Source organism: Cebus imitator, unplaced genomic scaffold (assembly GCF_001604975.1).
Source record: "Cebus imitator isolate Cc_AM_T3 unplaced genomic scaffold, Cebus_imitator-1.0 Scaffold0, whole genome shotgun sequence".
Classification (NCBI taxonomy): domain Eukaryota; kingdom Metazoa; phylum Chordata; class Mammalia; order Primates; family Cebidae; genus Cebus; species Cebus imitator.
The window spans coordinates 10,813,725-10,841,034 of NW_016107315.1; the positions used below are offsets into that span (position 1 = coordinate 10,813,725).

A 27,310-nucleotide genomic window follows, 5' to 3' on the forward strand; every position below is an offset into this window, starting at 1 on the left:
AAATTCAACCAAGGGGTGAAAGACATGCACACTGAAAACTGTAAGACAGTGACGAAAAAAATTGAAGAAAACACAAATAAATGGAAATATGTCTTATCTTCATGGATTGGAAGAATTAATATTATTAAGATGTTCATGCTTACCCAAAGCAACTAAAAATTTATGCAATCTCTATCAAAATTCCAACTACATTTTTCACAAAAATTAAAAAATCTTAAAATCCATATGAGATCACTAAAGTCCCTGAATAGCCAAAATAATCTTGAGCAAAAAGAACAAAGTTGAAGTCATCACATGAATCAATTTCAAAATCTGCTACAAAGCTGTAGTAGTCAAACGTTCATGGCAGAGACATAAAAACAGACCTGCAGAGCAGTTGAAGAAAACACAGAGCCCAGAAACAAATTCATGCATTTGTCATCAATTGATCTTCAACAAACGTGCCAAGAACGTGTGATGAGGAAAGGACACTCCCTTCAATGACCAGTGTTGGGAAAACTTTTGCATGTGGGATATCCCCGTGCAGAAGAATGAAATTGGACCCGTATCTCACACCATCTACAAAAATCCATTCAAAATGGATTAAGGACTTAAACACAAGACCTGAAACTCTGAAACTACTAGAAGGAAGAATAGGGAAAAAGCTTCTTGACATTGGTCTGGGCAATGAATTTTTAAGATATGATTTTTCAAAAGCACAGACAACAAAAGCAAAAAATAGACAAAAGGGCTGCAACACACTAAAAAATTCTACACAGCAAACAATCAATAGAGTAAAGAGACAGCATAGGGAATGGGAGAAAACATTTGCAAACCATACATCTGATAAGGGATTAATATCCAAAATATATAAGGAATTCAAACAACTCGACAGTAAAAAATGTAATAACCCAATTAAAAAACAAGAAAAAGACTTGAACAGATATTTCTCAAAATACGCATAAATGGCCAACAGGTATATGGAAAACATGGTTAACATCATTAATCATCAGAGAAATGCAAATTAAAACCACAATGAGACATCACCTCACACCTGTTAGGGTGGCTACGATCAAAAAGATAAAATGAAAGTGTTGGGATGGATGTAGAGAAAAGGGAATTCTTGTAGACTATCAGTGGGAATGTAAATTGCTTTAATGGAAAACAACATTTAAAAAATAAAAGATAGAAGTACCATACGACGCAGCAGTCTCACTTCTGGGTATGTTTCCAAAGGAAATAAAATCAGGATGTTGAAAAGATATCTGTACTCCCATGTTGATTGCAGCATCATTTGGAACAGCCAAGACAGGCTTTAAAAAGAAGGAAATCATGTCATTTGCAACAACATGGATGAACCTGGAGGACATTATGCTAAGTGAAATAAACCAGAAGGACATATACTGCATGATCTCGCTTATATGTGAAATCTAACACAGTTGAACTTACAGAAGTAGAGAGTGGAATGGTGGTTGTCAGGGACTGAGAGGATTGGAGAGAGGGTGGGTAATGGGTACAAAGTTTCAATTAGACAGGATGAACAAGTTCTGGAGATCTATTGTACAACATTGTGATTATAGCTAATAATAATGTATTGCGTACTTAAAAATAGCTAAGAGATTAGATCTTAAATGTTCTCACTATAAAAAATGATAGGTATGTGAGGTGATGGTTAAGTTAATCAGAATGATTTAATCAGTTCACAAATGTATACATACATCAAAGCATCACACTGTATACTGTAATATATACAATTTTTACTTGTTAATTATACCTTAATAATGCTGGGAGGAAAAAAAAGAAAAAAAAAGAACATCCTCTGACTTCCTTTGTCATAAGACTCCCCCAGATGACCTGCTACCAGAACAGCTATTTCTGAGCTCGAGGATGGGCATGGTATTTGCTTTGTCCGCAGGTCTGAGATGACGCCTGGACTTTCATAAGCCATTTTCACTCTCCACGATTCCTGGAATGCTTGTGTCTCTTTGGATCGTGTCTCTGAATAGTTATTTAACTCATGGACTAATATTTTCCTTGAAGCACCTCCAAAGAAAATATGAATACACACAGCCCCATGAAAAGACTTGGCTGCTGACACCTCTGGTCACAGGATGGCTTGTGTGGTAGCTGGGAATAGAAGCTGCTGAAGGGTTTTGAGCTTCTCAGAGATAAAATTAAGGGAGTGTCTTGCTGTGCCCAGGGAAGATGGCCCTTCAGAGCAGAAAGGTCTCCCACCTTCTCTTGGCCTCCCAGAGCATGGTGGAGAAATTAGGACTCAAAGAGATGTCTGTTCAACTCCTGGGGATGACATTATCTCACTGTAGGAATGTGAACGAGTTACTTAACCTCTCTGTGCCTCAGTTTTATTGGCTGAAAATGAAGGTAGCAATACTTAGTACTTAGGGTGGTATAAGAAACTAATTGGATAATGTGTATATAAATTACTTGGTTTATGGTAGATGACCAATTGGTGATAGCATCAGTACCACTGTATCAGTACCACTAAGTGTAGACAATCAGGAAGCCACACTAGAATGCCAAAGAAATGGATAAAAAGACCATTGAACATCTCTCAGACATTCAACATCACTATGACCGCAGGGCATAGCACATAGTTAGCACTTGGTAAATATTTGATAAATTTAATGAATGAATGATTCAATCAATATGTCCTACGCCATCTCAGACATGCAGGTAGCAATGAAGGTGAAGCGCTCATCTCTGGAAGAGCTCAGAAAATCCCCATGATGATTATACTATTTATAAAGCAGCAAACAATTAAGAACACTTACTCCATGCCTAATGATAAACTTCACAACACCCTTATAAGGTGGTGCTTCACCTCCGTTTTACCTAGGAGGAAACTGAAGCAGAGAGTCCCGTAACCTACCCTATGTCATGCAGTTAGAGAGGGTGGTGCAGTGTCTGGGTCTGGATCTTGGGGCAGGAGGGTGCTGGAGCAGTGCCTCCTCCAGCTTGGTTAAAGTGACAGTGGGCAAGGAAGCTGAACTCAACTTAGTGCTGAAGGCAGAAGGAGACATTTCTTTAATGACGAAAGGATACAGTGTGGTCACTTGGTTGAAGCCATTTACATGCATGGTGCCACCACAGTTGGCTCCTACGTGGCCTGATGAGGGTGCTGAGGCTTCACATACTATTCTGTTTGGGGTTGGGAACTGCACTGCCATTTATTAGGTGATCCTAGAATGCCCTGCTGTATTGGACACTTCAAAGTCTGCTCAGTCATGTTGCAGTGTGTTTTCACCATTTTCATCATCCAGCTGAGTAGTTTTACCTAGAATAACAAACAACACACAGCTATTTAAAAGATCTTTATCACCGACATTCCTACTGCAAACAAATGACATTGTTATTATAAATCTGAAGCTCCTCCAGCCCACAAACCTGTTTATCCTTTTTGTTAGTTTGTTTAAGCCTTAAAACACAACTTTGTTAATGTGAAGTTTCTTAGGGCATTTTTATCACTCCTAGCAAAGGATGAGCAAGAAAAATATCAGGACTAACAAAGACCTCTCAACAGAGCCAAAGGTGATTGAATGGGGAGCTACTGTGGGGTCTGGCAGGGGTCACCAAGCCCCATGCCATGTGAGTGAGGTCACTTGCTCCCCAATTTGCTTGGACTATGGCTGTGAGTGCCAAACCTGAGCCTTAGCCAGCTCCTGGGGTGTGATCAGACTTGCCAGCCGTGACACCTGCCAGCCTGTGCTGACCATCCTCAGGGATGACGTTAGCTGGGTGAAGGGTGGCCCAAGAAGGCTCGTCCATTGTTGATACTTGACCCATAAGATGTGAAGATCATCAGAGCTGAGCCAATCACATCTGCTCCCTCTAAGATGTGGCCCAGACACCCAGGAGAGGGAGGATTGGCCCACCAGGAACAGAAGAAACTGCAAGGCCCCGAAGTTGAGAGGGGCTGTGGCTCCCTAGAAAATTGGAATCATAAACTTTTGACGGTGCTTGACTCTGGATCTGGTTCTCTGACTTTCCCTATTTCACAGAGAGGACTCACCATGCCTGGGTTGCACAGTGTCTCCTTCTAGAGCATTCTGGGTTGAAGGCCTTTCCTCCCGCTTCCCTTTTCTATCCCTGATCCTGGCTGAGGCAGGCGGGAGGAGTCCAGAAGTGGGCAGGTTGGGTGGCTGAGTTCCATCTCCTTGGTGCACTATGTGAGTGTCCAAAGGACCTCTACGGGCCATAAAGGGACCACTTGTGGCCCGTCGTTGCCAGTGAACAGTTCTTTCTCCCTAAGTTCCAAGTCTCTGCTCAGGAGCCTGCATATCTGGGGCCTTTCATGAGCCAAAAACAAGCTACCATGTATGAGGTATGGCTGTGCTGCCCTTCAACTTCCAGTAAGATGGTAGGAATTGTGTGAAGAGCTCACAACTAGCCCTTTCATGATTTATGTTGCCTCTTTGGGCCTTATCTTGAGAAACACTTTGAGAAGCCTGACCCTTGCTCAGCAAAAAGCAGATCTGCCAAAAGTACAGCTAGTGGGAATGACCAGTGACCTTGCCAACCCTGCAGGCCCCTCAGTGACTTCACTCTCAAGCTAGGCCACTGTAGAAACCATTCCTGATCTCCATCTAGGTATGAGCGGTGGTGGTGAGGCCCTGCCAGTGCCTTACCCTCCCTAGAAGGAGCTCTTCCAGTTCTTAAGCTATTTGTGGGATAAGCTCAGATAGAAACAAAAAGCAATTTACAAAGGACCAAAAGACTCCTATCGTCTTTGGTCCTCATTTTCTCTATCGGAAGACAATGAGGGAGTTGGACAAGCCAATCCCAGAACCTTTCATTGCCCTAATCAAGATCAAACATAGAAATATGAGCCAGAGGGAAAAACAGGAGCCCTATCAAATCTAGGCATGATAGGGCCTAGCTTGGTGTCACGGAGAGGAGGGGTCAAGGTAGGGGCTAGGAGGAAGATCCCAATCCCTATGGCCTGTTTAAGTGTATTATGTCTTCACCGCATCAGCCAGTGTTTGCAGGTTCTTTCCTGGGTTCTGATCTGATTTGATCTACTTCTGCACTGGGCTGCTCCATCTCCCTGACCCCAAGTATCCCCATCATCTGGGAAATTTTTCCACAGTTCCTGTTTCTCTCCTGAGCTTCCCAATCTCTGAGTCCTTAGGGGAAAGACAAAGTAGGGCCCTCAGGTTGGGATCTCTGACTGCAAGCAACAGAAATGAACCAGATCTCAGCTGACTTGAGCAAAACAGAAATACATGAAAGCACACACAAGTAGCCCCAGAGAAAGGCATGTATTAGGGGCAATTGATTTATATCCTTGTGTGGCTCCACTGAGATTGAAATTTCTGGGAAGAGAGGATCCGCTTGGCCTATGGGTTGGGGTGGGACTGAACTAGCATTTCTACCTATGCTGAAAGCATTTTCTAATGTAAAATGAACTGCTATTATAGAAAACAAGGAGAGCCTATGTTGAGCAGACAAAAACAACGGATGCTCATCATTGGCTCATGCTCATTAGAACATTCTGGAAACACTTTATGATGGAGAAAGGTCTTGCGATTTCTGATCTTTGAAACTGCAAATAAAGAAAGTTCTGTTTTGGGCATCTGACTTGGCCTTTAGATGGATGTTTAACTTGTCAGCATATTGACAGTGATAATGCCTTTGTTAGTGAATTCAAAGTGTTGCACACTCATTGACTTACTTTTTTCACAACTCCCTGTAAAAAAGGGAAGCAAGGCATTATTATTTCCATTTGGCAAATGGGGAAAACAAGGCCTAGACATGAGTGGCAAGGACATAAAGGACAACCCTGTGGCTGCTCCTCTCCCCTCATTCTTAAACTCTCAATGAGACCAGAGGCCCAGCCCAGTGACCTTCTGGCTCCTTCACCTTTTGGCTCCTTGGTCTCCACAATGAAGATGATGATGTCAGAGGACCTCCCTGGCCAGTGGCGGCCAGGTGGGGTGGCTCACGCCTGTAATCCCAGCACTTCAGGAGGCTGAGGAGGGTGGATCACCTGAGGTCAGGAGTTTGAGGCCAGCCTGGCAAACGTGGCCAAACCCTGTCTGTAATAAAAATACAAAAATTAGCCAGGCATGGTGGCACCCACCTGTAATCCCAGCTACTTGGGAGGCTGAGGCTGCAGAATCACTTGAACCTGGGAGGCAGAGGTTGCAGTGAGCCAAGATCACACCACTGGGCTCCAGCCTGGGTGACAGAGAGAGACTCCATCTCAAAAAAAAAAAAAAAAAAGTGGGGGGGAATGATAACCTTGCACTCTGAGAAGTTATTCCACGTGTTTCCTAACATGCATCTCACAAGCTGCCACATTTCCTTCTCTCACATAATCTCAGGGATTGCAAGCAGGTTTTGCACTCCAGCTGCCAGAGACTGAAGTAACATACTGGGAATCCTAGGTCAAGTGTGTGTGCCTATCTGTGGCTGTTAATGTTCCTGTGAGCCCCTGGGAGCCAGCCCAGTGCCTTCCCAGGACGGGAGATTACCTTCTCTCCAGGGATGACCATGCAGCTCCTGGAGCATTGGGTGCAGGAACAGGGTAGTTGTCAGGTACAGAGGCCCATATTGTCGTTTGCAAGTAGGCTGTGTTAGGCTCTAGTTATCTCACTCATTCCCATGGTCTCTGTATTCCTTCTGTTTCCCTAATTTCCTTTTTTCTCCTTGCCTTTCTCCTCTTCCTCAATTTACCTGTCTCCCTCTCTCCTGTGCTTTCATAGCCTCTTTCCTCCTAGAAGCCCAGCACCCTCAGTTTCCTTTTGTTCCTCTCAGGGACAATATGACCAGGTATGCTGGCTCAAGCCTTTAATCCCAGCAGTTTGGGAGGCCAAGGCAGGTAGATCACCTAAGGTCAAGAGTTCGAGACCAGCCTGACCAATATGGTGAAACCCTGCCTCTACTAAAAATACAAAAATTAGCCAGGTGTGGTGTCATGCACCTGTAGTCTCAGCTATTTGGGAGGTTGGGATAGGAGAATTGCTTGAACCTGGGAGGCAGAGGTTGCAGTGAGCTGAGATTGTGCCACTGTACTCCAGCCTGGGTGACAGGGCAAGACTCCATCTCAAAAAAATAAAGAAAGAAAATGAAATAGCCCATAGGTTATTGTCCCTGGGTTTGTCCGTGGGAGAAGCCCAGCCTTGGCAAGTGCCGCATCCATCACATGTTTTCTATTATACGAGCAGCATCAGTGCTTGCTATCATCAAGGGAGCTGTCATAGAAAATGAGAGACTTTGAACCAGACTCGGGTTGAATCTTCCTCTGCTGTGTGGCTTGGAGCAACTTGTTTCACTTTAATAGGCTTCAGTGACCTCTCTGTAAAATGCATAATCATCATTAGTTCCTGTAGAGAGTATACGAGATGACAGGTATGAGGGCCAGCCCAGGGAGGTGGCTCGGTCACAGGGAATGACTTTACCAGGAGCCTCCTCACATGTGTCACTGTGCCTGGGGCTGGTTTTCCTGGAAGACAGGTGAAAGGCCAGGCCACAAACACAGGGATGTTTCTGCTGGAATGTGTCCCTCCCTGCCAGGCCCTGAAGATCCCATCTCCTCTTCCAGTTTTGTTCTCACTTTTCAGCTCCTTTAACGTGACGTCCCCGGTCACTCCACACTGGGCCACCAACTGGAACTGTGAATACTAGAAAAGACCCATCCCAGGAGTCCTGAGTGAGCACGGTCCAGCTTCCCAGCTCCTGCCTCCATGGCTGTGGTTCAGTCACCAGAGCCGGTGTCACATGTAATTCAGGCCAGCTATGGTTTAGGGAGGAGGTGTGGAATGACTCAGATAATAGATTTTGAAGTCAGGGTTATGTGAGTTCAAACCCTGACACTTGTCTCCAAATCCTGTGACCTCAGGCAAAATTATTGATCCTCTCTGAGACTTGGTGTCCTATCTGTAAACTTTGGTGATGATCACTTTCTTAAGGGATTATAGGAAGCATTGGAGATCATCTGCGGAAGCTCCCTGACACACAGAATGTGTACAATCAATTCTCCCTCCCCCATTATCTCCACACCCCGGACAAGAAAGAACCGCACACACTTGCATGGCGCTCAGTGTGCCCTGAACTCTTCAAGCTCCTTGCATGTATTGTCTCATTGTATCCTATCACAACCCCATAAGGTCACTTGTGTTATTATCATGCTCATCTTATAGATAAGAAAACAGACGAATGGGGAAGTTAAGTAACTTACTCAAGGCCACTTAGCATGCCGGAGCTGGGGGTGACAGTGGCTGCAATTGGTGGGCATTTGAACTTGACTTGCATGGGAAGCGTTGGTGGAGGGGTGGGAGTGTTATACCCTAAAGTGGACACAGGGCTCCAGAACTCCCACGATCCTCTTGCAGAGGCTGTTCATGAGGTATGCAGAACACTCACATCAGGCCGACTAGCTAAGGACTTTGTCTGCAGGGGGCTGCTGGATTTGTGGCCACCAACTTCTGCTAGACTAACCTGTCTTTTGCTCCATTTGCTTGGCCACAGTTTATCAGGACTGTCCCCTTTTCTCTGGAGCTCCTTCCAGTAAGTTTATTAAAAAGAGGAACCAGGTGAGCAGGAACAGCCTGGATGTCAGAGACCAGGAGACTTCTAGCCACAGAGCCTGAACCATTTACTCTGTTACCTGAGATTATTTTTTCAAATGTCAAAGACCTAATTTAGGATGATCCAGATGTTCACCAGTGCTCCAGTTATTAAAGAAAAATGTATTTATAAAGCCAACTGCAAAGGCAAACACATTTTGCTTTTGCAATTCTGTTGGGCTGCACCCTGGTCTTGACCTTAAAATAGATCAGTTTACGTGCTGACAGGATTTACATACACAGTCAGGATTTCCCGTGTCTCCACCTCACCATTTCCTCTTTGCCTCCAAGCTGGTCCCCTTCATTCCTCTTCCTCTCCCTTCCCACAACTTGTTTACATGTGTGAGTAAATGTGTAGGAATGCTCCGGGAAGTAGGAACATTTAGGCTCCAGCCAGACAGGAGTTCAAATTCCACTTCAACCATTTCCCAGCTATGCAAACATGAGCAGCTCCCCTCTCTGAGTGTCAGATTTTCATCTGGAAATTGTGAGAACACATGAAAATTATTTATCCCAGAGCCTAGCACAAGGTAAAAGAGCACCAAATGGAGGAGACTGGGAAAAGCCTTTCACCCAAGGCTAAGTGCAAGTTGGAGGCAGGATGTGTCCTAGGGGCCACCTGGCTGGCTTTTGGAGGACCTGCGTGCCACTTGTCTCTCTCCACAGCCTCTGCCCCAGACATGGATTCATCCTGCTCTCAGTTCTTCTGCCCCTCCCTCCTGTCGAAGTAAGATGGACTTTTTCCAGGTGTCTTCCCAGGACTCAGCCAGACTGATGAACAGATCTTGGGGAACATTTGAACGGATTGAGGTGATGTTTTACCAAGGCCCAGGGGCAATGCTTCAGGCAGCTCCAGCTGTCCACTAGGCCTGTATTTCCCAAATGTCTTGGATCAGGAATGCCAAAAGCAAGCCCCTGGTCCAAGACATTTGGGAAATATTGGCCATGAACTATTCTGGCCATTTAGGAAACACTGGCTGTAAACTATGCTTAATGCCAAAGAAGGACCAATGGTAGCTACTTGGGCAGCAGTAGACAGGCCCATGGAGGAAGATCTTTGCCTCGAACTTGAAGTCATACTGCTCAGGTAATTGTTCTGCCAGTCTGTGCATCCATGACCTCTACCTTCCCATTGCAAGCAGGAGCCAAATATCACGGTTAGACCCCACGTTGCTCATGACTCATGCATGACACAGGGCAGGCCATTACCCTGCTGTTCTGGCTGAAAGGCAGTAATCGTGTTTGGCCTCTCCCTGCCTCGTAATGGTGACTCGGAGGATTAATGAGGCAATGAGAGCTAAGCTTTGTGAATGCCACCTTTGCTCCCACGCTGTCTCTTCTGATTATTCCACAAAGCCAATGAGAAATAGCAAAGGTCAAAGTTCTCTGTACGTGAGGTTGGATTTCTGTGTCGCAGGAGGAGTGTTTCTCTCCAGGTATGGTTCTGTGCTCATCGTCTGTGTGTCTCTGTTGCCAGGCCCCAGGGGCCACACTTGGGGTGATGGTGGGGAGGTCGGGGTGGCATTCTCCAGGTGCAGGCCAAGTGCCCAGGGTGTTTCACATGGCAAGTCAGCCACAGAAATGGGTCTTGCTGGGCCTTTTGGAAGCTTCCAGTGGTGCACCTCACAGACCAAACAGCCATCATCTGTCTCACTAAGATGCTGCTTCTCAGCATTGGCTCCACTTGTTTTCCACAGTCAACCTTCATATGTAATTTAATTTCACTCTGTCTCCTGTTCAGTTGACAAACCCCATGGCACCATCTCTAGGATGCCATGGCTGAGGCAAGAGCTCTAGGAGGGCAGGAGCAGGAGAGCAGATGGGGCAGTCGGCTGTGGCCCTGCTTCATGCAGCCAGCTTGGAGGAGCTGCCTCCCTTGGTGCTGTGGCTTTTCTGGATGAAAATCGGGAGCTTCCTTGGTGAAAGGTCTGGACTGCATCAAACCGCTTCCCTCTAAATCATCAGTTCGTTTGATAAGTAGTCACTCACATGGTTCAAAAATCAAAATTATATAAACTAGATACAGTGAGAAATCTTGCCCACCTCTGCCCTGTTTCGCCCGGTCCCCCTGCCATGCCCCATGGGATCTTCATACGCATTCTTCTAGTAGTTCTTTATGCAAATTCAAATATACATTTTCATTCCGCCACCTCCCTTAAGTACACCAAAGTTAGTCTATGGTATTCCCTGTGTATCCGTCCACCAGCCTGCTGGAGTAATCCTTCCCTTCAAAAGCCAAACATAGATCTTCAGCCCTCTTGTACATCCCTGCCAGCAGGCCAGTGCTCTTCTGGGCACTTCCAAGAAATTTCAAGGTGTCACGGTCTCCTCGCGGCCGCCTGAGCCCCTCCCTGCCCCTCCTTGCCTCTGGCTCTTGGGCCATTCCATTACACACCACAGGCTCGCAGCCTTTGCCTGAGCCTGGACAGAGCTCTCCCCACCCTGTGTGGTACCTCTAACCCACAGAGCATGTGAAGCACTATGCCCTTGGGGAATGGGGACAGCAGATGGGTATTAAGGGACAGAGCAGGAACACTGTTAACATTTATCAACAGACAATCCTCACTGCTGGCAAAATTCATTGCCAGCCCTGCCCCAGGGAGTCCTTTCTTGGCCATCTGTCTTCCTGGGCTACTGCTACTGCCATTGCTGGGGCCTCCCCCTCCCACCCTTCCTCCATTTCCTTTCTCCACGGAGACCCAGCCCCACGCCACACCTGCCTGTCCTCCTGCAGCTCCCTTGCTGCCTCTTTCTTCTACTGTCTTATACTTATACAATCTTATCTATTTGCCCCACAGTCTTCCACAACTCTCAGTCCAATAACTTGTTCTCTTTCTTCTTTTTAAAAATGTTATGTGTTTTGCACACATTTTATTGCGGCACTGTTCACAATAGCAAAGACTTGGTACAAACCCAACTGCCCATCAATGATAGACTGGATAAAGAAAATGTGGCACATATACACCGTGGAATACTATGCAGCCATAAAAAAGATGAGTTCATGTCCTTTGCAGGGACATGGATAATGCTGGAAACCATCATTCTCAGCAAACTGACATAAGAACAGAAAACCAAACATTGCATGTTCTCACTCATAGGTGGATGTTGAACAATGAGAACACATGGACACAGGGAGGGGAACATCACACACTGGGGCCTGTCAGGGGTTGGGAGACTAGTGGAGGAATAGGAGGGGCTGGAGGCATAGGGGAGGAATAGCATTAGGATAAGTACCTAATGTAGATGACAAGGTGTTGTATATAGCAAACCACCATGGCACATGTATACCAATGTAGCAAACCTGCATGTTCTGCACATGTACCCCAGAACTTAAAGTATAAAAAAAAATTATGTGTTTACATTTTAGGGATAGGATCTCATTACGTTGCCCAGGCTGGTCTCAAACTCCTGGCCTCAAGCATTCTTCCTGCCTCAGCCTCCGGAGTAGCTGAGATTAGAGTTGTACACCACCACACCCAGCGAATAACTTGTTCTCTCAAACCAAAGGGCTGTTTTCTTTCCAGCTGATTCTTATTAAACCCTCATCCACGTTATCCACTGGAAACATAATGTGGGCCATAGAAGTAATGATAAATATGTCCTAACTATGTTTAAGACATTAAAAGGAACAGGTGAGATTAATTTTAATATGTTCTACTTAACCCAATATATCCAAAATGTTATCTTTTTGATGTTTATGCAGTAGAAAATTTTAACAAGATATTTTCATTGTGGCAGATCATGAGATATTTTAAATTTGGTGTATATTTTGCACTTACAGCACATCCCCATTCGCACTGACCTTTTCCGGTGCTCTGTAACCACATGTGGCTAGTGGCTACAGTATCAGGCAGAAAGACCCGTAGCTAGCTTGTTCTAAATAACCAGATTCCCATCTTCCACCACTCAGCAGGTACAATGAGTTCATGCAATGAGCAATGTATATTTCATTGCCCTTGCTTCTCATTCCATGAAACCTCTATGCCCCTTTCTAGCTCACTGAGATGTTTCTAGAGATGATTTTAATGATCTTTGTCCCAGACTCCTAATGTCTTTGTCTCCTGTTGCGAGGCCAGAACTCCACCTCAGCTGCTGTTTCCAGAGCCTCTGGAGAGTGTTGGCACGGCCCCCAGGGCATCGGCTGTGCTCCTCCAGGTGCCCCAGTGGCCTGAGCCTGTGAGTTCTCATTGTATCAAAGCTACTCCGTGCACCTCCAGGCAGGAGGAAGATGCCACACTCCCCAACTCCTTGTCACACTCAGTCAGCAGGGCCCCCCAGTGGTGTTGTCTGAATCTAAACTCACAGCGGAAACAGCTCCTTTAGGAGGACTGAGGTAAGAATCAATATTTGAGACGGGCAACATTTGTCCCCGCTGCCCCCTCCTCTTTTCAAGCACCTGTGCAAACCTCCTTTCCCTGTCCCATTTACATTCATTACTATGTGGAAAAAAATTCGAAGAGGCAACAGGGTATTTCCTAAAGTGGTTTTCAAGGATGTTGCATTTCTTTTACTAGAGGGGGGTCCTTTATCAAATAAATAAGTGCTAAGTTAGGCAGGTATCTGAATTATGGATTCCAAGCCTGCAGTACCATAATGTGTGTTCTAGTATCCATAGTACACAGTATCTTTCAACTTATCTGACTGTGGGACTACCTTTTCTGTAGCTTATTATGAGGGATGAGAATTTTGAGAAATGTTTTTTTGATGTCCTGATAAATACATGAAAATCTCTCTTTCCATTCAGTTAGAAGGTTCTCTTCCTCCTGAGAGCCCTGGTAGAAGTAGGGTTTTGGAAAAGAGTTCTCAATCCCTCGAACACCAGGCATCCTGCTCCACCCTCAGAGTGTACTCCGTGTCTGTACACTCTGCAGAGCCACCGTGCACCTGCCCCGGCCCCCACCAGTTCCCAGGCAGATATCTGATTGATGCAGGGAGCTGAAACCCACAAACACTGAGCTCAAGCCAGACTCTGGGGACTTGCTTTGTAAGCAAAAACCTGTTGCTGCTACATGTCCTGGAGGCCCTAAATACAGCTCCCTCTCTTATTAGCTTATCATTAACATATTTTTTTATTTTAAAATTTATAAATTAACTTACTCTTATTAGCATTTAAAATAATAAATCTCCCTAACATCTGACTGGCTGCCTATAAATAACAGCTATTATCATTCTGGTCTTCAACCTCCACTACTTCCTATGTGTTTATTCACAATGAAGTACCTACGAAAATTCAAATTTTGTTTTTTGTGCTTTTTTTAAATGTAGCACATGATATGTATTTTTTGGCAGCTTTTTAAAAAACGTAATGTCTTAGAGATCTTTTTATATCCGTACATGTCAGTAACTGTTTTCTACTGGGCCATGCAATTTCATAATATTAATTTGATAATTCTCTAACTGATGGCCATTTAGAGTATTTCCAATTTTCATATTTACAAACAAACTTGTAATAAATGTCTTTGTGTACACAGATGAGCATAACTCTAGAATTCAGAACCAAAACAGGGATAATTAAATCAAATGTAATGCATATTTAAATTTTATAGCTATTGCCAAATTGCCCTCCAAAATGACTGTACCATTTACCTTCCCATAGAACAGTACAGAGAACCCAGTTCACCATATCCTGGACAACTCTTAGAATCATCAAACTTTAAATTACTTGGTGAAGTTGTAATCACCTGATGAGTTTCCTGCCTGTTGCACAAATAGAGAACATGGCATTGCAGTAAAGAAAGAGGATTAATTGATGTGAGGCTGGTCATGCTACCTGGGAGATGGAATTATTACTCAAATCAGTCTCCTTAAGATTCATTGGTTAGAAGTTTTTCAATAGTGGTTTGGGGGAAGGAGTTGGGGTGACTATGCAATGGGTGCTTACTGCTGTTTGGTTGGGTTGGAGATGAAATAACTGGGAGTTAAAGCTGTTCTTTTGTGCTAAGTTGCTTCTGGATGGGGCCACAGGAGCCATCAGTATCAGATATGCAAAAAACCTGAAAAGATATCTCAAAAAATCCAATCTACAATAGTGATAATATTTGCAGGAATAATCCGGGAAGTTGCATATCTTATGCCTTCCAGAATAATGGTTGGCAATCTACACCTTAGCCCAGGGGTGTCCAATCTTTTGGCTTCCCTGGGCCACATAGGAAGAAGAGGAGTTGTCTTGGGCCACACATAAAATACACTAAGACTAACAATAGCTGATGAGGAAAAAAAAAAAGTCACACACAAAGAAATCTCATAATGTTTTAAGAAAGTTTATAATTTGTGTTGGGCCTCATGCAAAGCCTTCCTGGGCCACATGTGACCCCACAAGCTTGCCTTACTAGAATTCAGGCTCCTCTCCTCCTCCTAGCCTGGTGGCCTTTCATTGTGAGCTTTACAAAGGCAGTTGAGTTTTGGAGAAGAGCTATTATCATTCAAACTATAAACTAAATGTCTTCCAAAGTTAGTTCAGTAGCTTAAAAACTAAAGCCTGGCTAGGTCAAATCTTCCCTACTGCCATAATTTTTTCAGTGATATAATTTTTTTTTTTCTTTGAGACGGAGTTTCGCTCGTTACCCAGGCTGGAGTGCAATGGTGCGATCTCGGCTCACCGCAACCTCCGTCTCCTGGGTTCAGGCAATTCTCCTGCCTCAGCCTCCTGAGTAGCTGGGATTACAGGCACACGCCACCATGCCCAGCTAATTTTTTGTATATTTAGTAGAGACGGGGTTTCACCATGTTGACCAGGATGGTCTCGATCTCTTGACCTCGTGATCCACCCGCCTCAGCCTCCCAAAGTGCTGGGATTACAGGCTTGAGCCACCGCGCCCGCCCTCAGTGATATAATTTTTATAAAAGTAGTTTCAAAGTGAGGATGAAGGGAGGTAGGAGAGCAAAATATTGAGGCAGCATCCCAAAAGGCAGGCCCCCGGCCCAACAGGCAAGTTGCACCCAACTCTCAGGGAAACAGGGTTAATAGAGCAAACTGAAGAAGACTTTAAAAACAGTTAATATCCTGAGAGGAAATGAGGAGGACATTGAATACAAAAGTAGGCTGATATGAAACTAGAAACAATTAGTGAGATTAGAAATAAAAGTTTGTTCAAACTTTTAAAAACCTTAGGAATTGAGGGTGAAATGGCTGAAGAGCAAGTGATAACTTGTAAAAGATGGTTGAGGTTTTTGCCAGAAAGGGCACACAAATGGACAAAGATGTAAAGGATATGAGAAGATAATTAATAGACATAGGTCTAGAAGTTTGAACATTCCTCTAATAGAATTTTCAGTAGGAAAAAAACTCAAAGAAATAATAAAAGGAAACTACCCTGAACTGAAGAAACACTGGCAAGAAAAATCAAAGTACACCCATACTTCAACACTGATTTTTTTCACTTTATCTTCAAAATCTTTGCATATTAGAATATAAACATCATTCTATCTCATTATTTTTGATGGTTGCATAGAAGTCCATAATATGTGCATGTACAAATACACACATACCTCATAATGCATTTAATTATTTTTCTGTTGATGACCACTCACGTGATTTCCAATTATCACTGTTACAAACAATGGTCCAATGAACATCCTTGTGCACACATTTTTTTTTTTGACAGAGTCTCACTATGTTATCCAGGCTGAAGTGCAGTGGTATGATCTTTGCTCACTGTAACTTCCACCTCCTGGGCTTAAGCAATTCTCATGCCTCAGCCTACTGAGTAGCTGGGTCTGTAGGTGTTGCACCATTATGCCTGGCTAATTTTTGTATATTTAGTAGAGTTAGGGTTTTGCCATGTTGCCCAGGCTGGTCTTGAATTTCTGGGCTCAAGTGATGCACCTGTCTTGGCCTCCCAAAGTGCTGGGATTATAGGCATGAGCCATTGTGCCTGGCCACATCTTTGTGGATATGGGTGAATATTTCTGCAGAAGGGATTTCTAGTAATGTTTTTTTTTTTTTTCCTTTGAGACAGAGTCTTGCTCTATTGCCCAGGCTGGACTGCAGTGATGCATTCTCGACTCACTCCAACATTTGCCTCCTGGGTTCAAGCAACAATCTTGCCTGAGCATCCCAAGCAGCTGGGATTATAGGTACACACCACAATGCTGGCTAATTTTTTTGTATTTTTGTAGAGATGGAGTTTCACCGTGTTGGCCAGGCTGGTCTTGAACTCCTGACCTCAAGTGATTCACCCAAAGTGCTGGGATTACAGGTGTGAGCCACTGCACCCAACTGCTAAAAATGTTAATGCTTAATTGCATTTAAATTTTTTATTCAAAGCTGCTGCCAAGCTGCCCACTGGAAGGCTGTAACAAATGGCATTTATGAAATTGCTGATTTATCATCATAGGCAACACTGGATTTTAGGGCACATTTCTTTCATGCCAACTTGATGGGCGAAAAGTATAATTTACATTTCTCTAATAATGTGTAAGACTGAGCTCTTTTCACCTATTTTTTAAACATACTCATATTTTCTTATGTAAATTTTCTGTGCTGCTTATCTATTTTTCTGTTAGATTTTTTGCCTTTAAAAAATGAGTTTTAGAAACTTGCTTTGTATTCTTGCTCAGCTCTTAGTGCGTCCTTTTCTATCTGACATCTTTCTTTAGCACGTTAGATTATATCCTTTCTATTTCCTTCTATTCATTCTCTGTGTTCTCTCTTCTGGAAATCCTATAAGAAAGATATATCAATATTTGCTTCTCTGGTTCATATTACTTAACTTTAAACAAGATGGCATCTCTTTATTTTCTTTCCTAATGCATTTGGGAATAATCCTTTAGCTTGATCTTCCAATTTACTAATTTGGTTTTCATCTTTCTAATCAGTTCATTTCTTGAGTTTTTTTTTTTTTTTTTCAAATGGTAATCCTAGTTTTAAATTTCCAAAGATTCTGATTATATTTTTTCATAGAGACTTTATTTACTTTTAAATGGATGTGCTATTCTCTATTCTCTTAACTCTCTCTGGGATATTCATTTTAGTTACTTAAAGGTTTCTATGTTTTAGGTATAAATTCTATTTTCTCAGAGTCAGTTCTATTTTTGTGTTTGGTGCTTCTTTCAGGCTCTGGCTTTTCTGAAATGTCTGGCAATTCCTGCTTATCTGTTGATGTTTGCAGATGAACATATGGACTGAAGAGTGTTGGTGGCTAGAGGACATTTCCTTACTCCACAAGAGAATACCATTGCGGTGGCAGGGAATGTAGCTTCTGACATAGGAACCAACCTCAGATTCCTGTGTGTGTATAGGGGAACCGCTATGGACAGCAGAAAGGAAAGAGCCCAACCATCCTTCAGGCCACCCCTAACTTGCTCTTTCTCCTAGCACTTATTGCTTCTGTCTGGAATTCTGGGCAGGGAGGATTCACTCTGTGATGATTGTGCATTCAGCTCTGCAGCATGACAGCCTCTGTTTCACTTCATCATCTGTCTGTTCTTTCTTGTTTCCCAGAAGTTCCTTAATCCCCTGGACATTGACCCTATTCCTCCTGACTGTCCTCAACCATTAGGACTCAATTTTTATTTCTGTATTTATTCTGTCATTTCAGCGAGATTTGGGGAAGAAAAGAGGCAAACATCATTGTGTCCTGAGCTATGTTGAAGTGTAAAACACTTATTCTGCATTTAGAATTACTTCATGAGAATCAGTTGCCAGAAGTAGGGTTATTGGATCAAAAAGCAGGAACATTCTTAAAGTTGCTGATACATATTTACAAACTGGTTGCTAGATTGAGTAGTAAAACAGAGAGAAGGTGGTGGCTTTGCCAGGGAGATAGATGGCTGGGTTACAATCTTAGTTCTTTCATTTGCCAGTTGTGTAACCTAAGTGAGTTAAGGAACCTCTCTGAACCTCAGTCTCCTCATCAGTGAATTGGGGATGGTAATAGAATCAACATTTAAGAATATTGTATGGGCCGGGCGCGGTGGCTCAAGCCTGTAATCCCAGCACTTTGGGAGGCCGAGGCGGGTGGATCACGAGGTCAAGAGATCAAGACCATCCTGGTCAACATGGTGAAAACCCATCTCTACTAAAAATACAAAAAATTAGCTGGGCATGGGGTGCGTGCCTGTAATACCAGCTACTTAGGAGGCTGAGGCAGGAGAATTGCCTGAACCCAGGAGGCGGAGGTTGCGGTGAGCCAAGATCACGCCATTGCACTCCAGCCTGGGTAACATGAGTGAAACTCTGTCTCAAAAAAAAAAAAAAAAAAAGAATATTGTATGGACAAATTGTGTCAAGCATCTTCCTCAGGACGCAGCCTATAAAGGTGCTTGATATATGCTGTGAGTCAGTGTTTTTTTCAAATAAGTGGTTTGCCAGCATCAAAAAATGTGGATTCAATTAGGTGCTTGGGAAGCCATTCCCTTTCACGGCCCTTGGCATTTCATGTTCTCAGATAAATCACATCCCATCTTGGTATCTCTGTTTCCAAAGAAAGAAGCCCCCTTCCTCCCTGCCTCTCTGTGAAGGCTTCTGTGAAGATTCACTATTATTTATAAAGCCCCCAGAGATGCTCAGAAGAAAATCTTTGTTCATCCTTGGGGGTTTTTTAATGAAGGGTCCTGAGCCCCTGCCTCTAGCTCCAGTCGCTACTAATCTCCCTCTGAGATCAGTCAGGTATAAACTGCTGTGGAAGAAAATGACTGGTCCTTATTCTGGGCCAAATTCCAGAAATTTAATTTCTTCCTCAGCTGGGGTATTGTTCTTACAACTTCCTTTTCCTATTTGACAACTTATTCAAAAGAAATCTCCTGCAAATCTGCCCCAGGGAGGCAGTCTGAACCTTCACCACATGCCAGTTCAGGATGCCAGGAGCTGAGTGTTTCTTATATGCCCAGCCCAGAGGAAGGGCTGGATGTAGCTCTCACTGGAAACTATGAGGCCACTGGCCTGGAGTGCAATTACCTCAGGGTATTGGGAAGCATAAGGATGAGAATATTTAAAGAAACCAGCTCAACGGAAGAGAGATAGAGAGAAGTGTGTGCTTCTCAAATTAAGCCAGGTACAGTGCAGTGGTCAGCCAGCACTATGAAAGGCCATTGAGGCAAGGTTCTGGCAGAGTGGATGAGGCAAAGTAGGCTGGAAGGGGAAGGGAGGAGGAGAGCTCATTTGGAAAAATAACAGGAAAGTTATAGGGCAACCACAAGGCCTAAAGAATCTTATTTTATTATTTTATCTTTTTGTTTTGTTTTATTTTTAGTGAGCAGTAAAAAATTAAAAACAAAAAGCCAAGGTGCAGGGCTTGAACTTGACCAGCACCTGGCCTTTGCACAGTAAGAACCACCACTGTAGGGATCTCTTCCTTACTTCCTCTTTCCTGGCTCCACTCTCGGTGGAGCTGGTGGCCACCAAACTGGAAGGCGGCTGGATGGAGGTAGGTGGGGCCATCAGGAAGTGCCTTGCAGAGGCTAAACAAAGAGAAGGCAAGGAGGATTCAGGGTATGGGTGAATGCCTCAAGGAGAACAGGGATTCATCCACCAAAGAGACCTTTTAGTCCTCCGTTCCTTTAGCCCCCATCTGCACACAGTTGGCCTTTCCCTCTGCTCCCCGAAGGGCTGCGCAGCTAGCACAGGGGAGTGCTACCTAGGAGCTGAGTATTTCCTTACTTCTTGCTGGTGAGATAGGAAACAGGCACAGAAAGATGAGGTAACTTGCTCAAGGTCACACAGCTAGGAAGCGAGAAGTTGGCATCAAACCAGCTAGTTTCTAAAGTTTCTGCAAGGTATAAGTACAATATCCCAAGACGCTATAGGAAAGCATTACCTAAGGTTCCCAGAGGGCTCTCAGAGCATCTATGTACTGTGGGTAGAGTGGTCAAAAGCAGAAGGGCCTACACGGGGCTGGACTGGAAAGCAGGGAAGGATGGCTGTGAGCAAGTTAAGGCATAGCCTTTGGGAAATGTATTCTCACTCCATTGTCCTCAGTAAATCTCAAATTCTCTTCCTATTTGAGAAGATTTGTATTAGTCTGTTCTCACACTGCTATAAAGAAATACCTAGACTGAGTAATATATAAAGAAAAGAAGTTTAATTGACTCAATTCCACAGATTGTACAGTAAGCATGGCTGGGGGTCCTCAGGAAAATTACAATCATAGCAGAAGGCAAAGAGGAAGCAGACATGTCTTACCTGGTCAGAGCAGGAGTAAGAGAGCAAAGGGGGAGGTGATACACACTTTTAAACAACCAGATCCTGTGAGAACTCACTCACTATCACAAGAACAGCAAGGGGGCTGTCCACCCACGTGATCCAATCACCTCCCACCAGGCCCCTCCTCCAACACTGGGGATTACAATTAGACATGAGATTTGGATGGGGACATAAATCCAAACTATATCAAGATTAATAGTGAAATAAATGAACAAGGAATGATTTCATTTTCTATAGGGCAGGTCTGCTAGTGACAAATTCTGCCACTTTTTGTTAATTTGGAATGTCTTAATTTTGACTTCATTTTTGAAAGATAGTGTTGATGATTATAGAATTTCTAATTGATAGTCTTTTACTTTCAGCATTTTGAATACATCATTGCCCTGCCTTCTGACCTTCATTTCTGATGAGAAGTCCGTTGTTTGTCTTATTAAGAATCCCTTTTATGTGGTGAGTCTTTTTTTTTTTTCTTTTTTGCTATTTTCACGATTTTGACTGTGATATGTCTTGGTGTATATTAGCCTGAATTCGTCTTGCTTGGAGTGGATTGGGCTTCTTGGATGTGTAGATTAAATTTTTTTCATTAAATTTGAGTTTTCTTCAAATAGTGTTTTGCACTTTTTCTCTACTCGCCTTCTGGAATTCTATGATGCATGTATTGGTACACTTGATGGAATCCTACAGGTTTCTGAAGCTCTGTTTATTTCTCTTTATTCTTTTTTCTGTCTCTTGGTCAGAATAGATAATCTCAATGGACTTACCTTCAAATTTACTCATTCTTCTGCTAGCTAAAACCTACTGTTTAGCCTCTCTAGTGAATTTTTCATTTCAGCTATTGTACTTTTTGACACCAGAATTTCCACCTGGTTCTTTTTAAAAATTTTTGCCTCTTTATTGAAATTATTTATTTGATGCAGGACATTGTAATATTTTTCTTTAATCCTTTAGACATGGTTTCCTTTGAACATATTTATAATAGCTTCATTCAGTCTTATTGAAAATCTTCATTTAGTGATCCAATATGTGGCCTTCTTTATGAATAGTTTCTGTCAATTGCTTTTTTCCCTGCATATTAACTGTACTTTTTTGTTCCTTTCATGTCTCATAATTTTGGTTGAAAACTAGACATTTTAGGTAATATAATGTGACAGGTCTGAAAATCAGATATATTCTCTTCCCAGGGCTTATTGTTGTTATTACTGTTTTTTTTTTAGTGACTTTCCTGGATTACTTCTCTAAAGTCTGTATTCCTTGTAGTGTGTGTCCACTGAAGTTTCTATTCAGTAGCTTAGTTGGTCAGAGATTAGTTTAAATGCCTTGGACCAATACATTTTTCACCCTTCCAGGGAACTGTGTGTGTTGAGGCATGCTTTCAATACACAAGCAGTTCACTCCTCAGCCTTAGCTTTTCGTTTATGCTTGTGCAGAGCTTCGAGGTGAGCCAGAGGTGAGAAATGAGGCCCTTTCATTTTTTTTCCTAGGCATGTGCACAGTCTGGATGTGCATGTGGTTTTCTGGATCCCCAGAGATATGCCAAAACTTTTCAAAATTTGTTATGGTCATCTCATTTTCTAAATCTTTCTTTAAAATTTTTGACCTGCCCTTTAGTGTGGATGCTTTAGGGATGGGACTTTTTTAGATCCTCTAAATCCCACCTGGTAGCTGCAAGGATGCCAGTTTTTGTAATTACAGTAGAGCCAGGCAGTGGTTGTTGGGAGTAGGTCAGATCACAAAGCCATAAGCTGACCAACCTGGGCAATATAGCAAGACCCCATCCCTATAAAAAAATTTTAAATTAAAACAATTAGCCAAGCGTGGTGGCATGAGCCTGTAGTCTCAGTTACCAGGGAGGCTGAGATGGGAGGATTCCTTGAGCCTAGGAGTTTGAGGTTACAGTCAGCCATGATTGCACCACTGCCCTCCAGCCTGGGTGACAGAGTGAGATCTTGTCTTTTAAAAAATAAAACAAAATAAAGCCATAAATTGCTACTCTTATGGAGGTTCTGTACTTCTTAAGTAAATGTGTATTGTTGCATGCTTTTGGTTGATTTTTGGAGTTAAGAAAAAGTTAATTTTAACAATTTTTGCCAGTGTTTTCATTACTTTTATGGAGAAACAGATTTATGAAGGTTTTCACTCTGCCATTCTGGTCCCCTATTAATCTACATTCAGCAGTTTTTACTTTTTTGATAGTCTAACAATTACCACTTTAGACATTCTTGTACACATATCCTTTAAGCATCTGTCTGATTACTCTTAAAAAAATTTCTCATGCTGGGTCAATTGGATAATGCTTAAAATTTTTATATCCCAGCAAGGTAATAACAGTGTGATCCCTTCAATAACATGCTCATCTCCTTTCCAGAATTGGATTTGATCATTTTTTTTATCTTTGCTGGCCTGATATGCAAAAGAATAATTTCTTGTTTGAATTATCATGTCCTTGATTACCAGTGAGAATATATATCTTTCCCAATATTTGCCATTATTTGCTCTTCTTTTGTTTATATTATAACTTTTCTCTATTCCTTCCTCCTCCTATCTCCCCCATTTTCCCCCATCACATTCCCCATGAAACTCTTTGAAAGGTTCAATCCCACTAATTGCCTTACAAGGCAATATATCTAACTGCCAATGCAAAACTATCTTAGACCAACCCAGAAATGCATGATGAAGTCATAAACAAAATGTCTTGGCGTAACAGATGCTACAGCTTCAGCATCAGGGGTGTTATTGCCTTGTACAATTGCTTGTGTGATCCCAGTGTCCTGGGGTGGCATGGATGACACTCTCATCCTAACAGGAATCAGTTTTTCTGCTTTATGATGCCCTCTAGAACCACTAATTATATCCATCTCACTCCCAGCTATTTGTTTTTTCTTTCTTTCTCCAGACTGAGAGATGGTGGAGGGGAGTAAACCTGGTTCGTCTGAGGGGTACAGGATAGCCTGCAGGAGCCCTGCCCAGACCCTGAAGGCAACTCTCCCAGTCACAGCTTTTCAGGGGTCATCTTACCTGAGTCACCATGGGGACAATGTACAGGAGGACCTTGTCTTACTCTGCTCATGGGAGACCCCATCAGAAGATCTTGTTTCATGCAGGAGCAGGAGACCCAGGAGACTTAGGATCCTACTGTGGCTCTGCCCAGAGTGTCCCATCCTAGAGGCGGGAGGATACCCTCAGGCAGCCCTTGCCTCTTACAGAATCAACACGGTCAACAGGAAGATGAGAGGTGGGACTGACTAGCTTTAAGTCTTGTCCAGCCCAGCCACTTATGATTGGGTTACCAATGAACACCTAGACCCTGCATGAATATTCAGAGGTTGAGAAAGTGTACCCTCCTCAACTCTCACTCCCTGCCACCCACACAGGACACCAATCCCCAGTTTGGTCTTGGGAGTCAAGCTGCCTGAGCTTGAATCCCACCTCCACTTCCTACTGGCTTGTATGTGACTTTAGGCAAGTTATTTAATCTCCGTGTTCCTCGGTTTCCTCACCCGTAAAATGGGGACAATGCTATTACCTACCTCAGGCAGGCTGGGAGTGGTTCTAAGAGAGGTAACAGATACACAGTGCTTCCAACTGTGACTGGTAGACAGTAAGCACTCAAAAAATGTTAGCAATCAAAATGCTTTGGAGTTTAGCCACTGTTCCTAGCCCTGACCTCTTCAGCCATTGTTTAACTCAACAGCGGGAAATCTGCTGGGGCTGGGGCACACTGAGCACTGTGCCAGGATGCCCACCATCTGGGGATGGGTGAGGAGATGGGCTGATGGAACCCTGGAACTCTGTTCCTGCACTGTTTCCTGGGAAAATCTGTGACTGTTCCCAAGGGCAATATACAGAGCCCTGTGACTTGGAGTCAGAAAGATCCACCTTTAAGGGCCTGCTCCTTATGGACTCTCCATGAGACCTTCATAAGGGTGGATTCCCTAAGCTCTGAGTGTCAACTTGTTCATTTTCAAAATGGAAATCACAGTATGCACCACTTGCTGTGTTAAGGAAAAGATTACATTGCTAACGCCTGAGACCTGATAAACACACCGTCACCACACTAAGGACTCATTTCGGGTCATAAAAAGTGACATTCTGCTCTTACCTTTTCTCTTATCATTAAGAGCCCCCTCCACCCCCACGACCCTATTTGGAATAAAGGACATGCCAAAGTTTCTGCAAATTTGGTCTCATTTAAAGCCAAGCAGAGGTGGCTTTTATGTGATATGACATAAAAACTCAGACTGAGCCCTGTTTTGCTTTCTCTTTTGGCTGCTCACTTGACCTAGCTGCCTTCCTTTTCCTCACACCACAGGGAGCTCGGGTTGCCAGGTAAAACCAGCCTAAGTCTAATGAGTTTCTTCCACTTATGCTGTTTGCAGTGGCCTCAGCACCCTGAGCCAAGGGGCCAGTGATGCTGTGTGGCTGTGCTGACAAGTCCCTTCCTCTTGAGCAGCCCTGGGACCTGGGACGCAGGAAAGGGAGTAAGTGAGCCAGTGCTCAGAGAACAGCCACCTACAGACCCGCAGGCGGGACCCCCCCAAGGGCTGCATTTAGCTTCCACAAAGAACCAGGCCCTCTTCCTCAGGGGAGGAACCATTTCCAGAACACAAAGCAGCCTCCGGGGAGGTCCAGATGCTGCGCCTCTGCCACTTCTCAGTGCTGAGCTGGTTTGGCAGGGAACATGGCAGGCAGCAGTCGGCAGTCGCCAGGGGCAGAGGAGCATTCTGTGCCATTTTTACAGAGTCACGTTTCTGACTTGATTGAAAGTAGAATCTTTAATAATATATAGGTTTTAAGTGACTGAGGCTTGCTTTTGCCAAATCCTAGCATAAAGCATATTTTTATAGTTGGGATGATAAACCCCTGAAAGACGGCACTTACCATGGAAACGCTGACACAGCCTTTCATACCCTTCACAGTGATTAAAATCCTCATTTCAATTTGTTTTTCTTTATTTTGAGCTAGAGTCATTTGCAAGCCCAGGAATACATCTCTCTGTGAAAGAAAACGAAATGCTGCCCTCTGTCAGAAATACAATGGAACTGTTCTTAACTCACTGCAGTGGAACGAGTCTTGCTTCGGAGAATCATGGGAACCCAGGAAATCAGGCTTCTAGCCAAAGAAGAGACTCCTGCAGAACTTACCTTGTTTCCTAGGGAAAGTAAGACAGAGATGGGAAGGCAGGCAACCAACAGCGTGTTACCGAACCAGAGGCCACTGTGGGCACCTGGAGATTTAGCCTTTGAGGGATTCTGGGAACCATTGTAGCCAGTGCACATCAGGGCACATCCTGTCTACAAGGTGGGAAGCTCGGGGGTGTTTGTTCATCAGTTCCCACCAGTCATTGGTTTCAAGCTGCCACACATCAGTTCTTATGCATTTCTGGCCTGCTGGTCATTGCAGGCTCCAAAGGCCAGAGGGAGCCCTCAGGCAAAGAGAGGCAGATTTGGCAGTCGGAGACCTAGCCCTTATGCTGGTGAGACCCAAGTGCATACAGGGCGCCCTGATCTGTCTGCTGCACCCACTCTCCGTTGTCCCTTTTGTGCTCCTTTGGACTGTTTTATTTGCAAGTATATTTAATATGGTTTAGATGTTTGTCCTCCAAACCTCATCCTCAGCGTTGGAAGTGGAGCCTGGTGGGAGGTGTTGGGGTCATGGGGGTGGATCCCTCATCAATGGCTTTGTACCCTCCCCATGTAATGAGTGAGTGCTCACTCTTAGTTCCATGGAGAGCTGGTTGTTTAAAGGAGACTGGCACCTCCCCCTCGCTCTCTCGCTCCCTCTCCCCTCCTGTGACATGCTGGCTTCCCTTCCCTTCTGCTATGACCAAAAGCTTCTTGATGCCTCATCAGAAGCTAAGCAGATGTGGGCTCCATGCTTCTTGTACAGCCTGCAGAACTGTGAGTCAAATAAACCTCTTTTCTTTATAAATTACCCAGCCTTAGATATTTCTTTATAGCAACCCAAAATGAACTAATACAAAATTTCACTCCCTTGGAGTTCAAGGAATTCCCTCTGTTTATCCAAATCTTATCATCTGTGCTGAACCAAAAGCTCAGTGCGCTTACTAACCAAATGCCCAAGAATGTCTTTCTACCTTCCCAAATCTTCTAACTGGAAAATCCTTAATTGACCTGGCCATGTGTCTTAATCTGCCAGTGAGATCTCAGCAGTGTTTCTAGTTTAATAGCTAATGTAGTCTGAAATTTCCCAACCTAACAAGGCTTCATTCAACTCTGTAGATCATGTTAGAGCTTGGCCTAATGAGACCTGAGCATTTCCCTGATTCTGCACATGGTCAGAGCTTGGCAACAGTTTTCCAAAGCGTTCCATGGATAATCAGTCTGAAGAGTTATCCCTCAGAATAGGGATTCAGACATGAGTAAGCCTGGTAACATCACTAGGTATAGCCCCCTCTTAAAGATCATAAGACCTATCAGCGTATTAAAGGCTCTGAGAAGTCCTGCAGTGAAGAAATCCAATTAGCTTTGTTTAACTCAGTGTTTCCCAACTTATTTCATCACCGGACTAGTTCTTTGCAAAACATCTATTATCATCCTGTAACATACAAGATTATAGTACACGTAAAAGGATTTGCCTTCTA

General features: G+C 43.7%; 1 long non-coding RNA gene across 1 annotated transcript; it reads right to left on the bottom strand.

The window, feature by feature from the left end:
* Window positions 1-2,425: 2,425 nt before the first annotated feature.
* On the bottom strand, window positions 2,426-25,689 carry LOC119470412. The gene is made up of 3 exons (XR_005199318.1): window positions 25,588-25,689; window positions 2,870-3,274; window positions 2,426-2,508 (listed from the first exon to the last, which is right to left on the bottom strand). It is a non-coding gene; the product is annotated as an uncharacterized LOC119470412 (long non-coding RNA).
* Window positions 25,690-27,310: the final 1,621 nt, after the last annotated feature.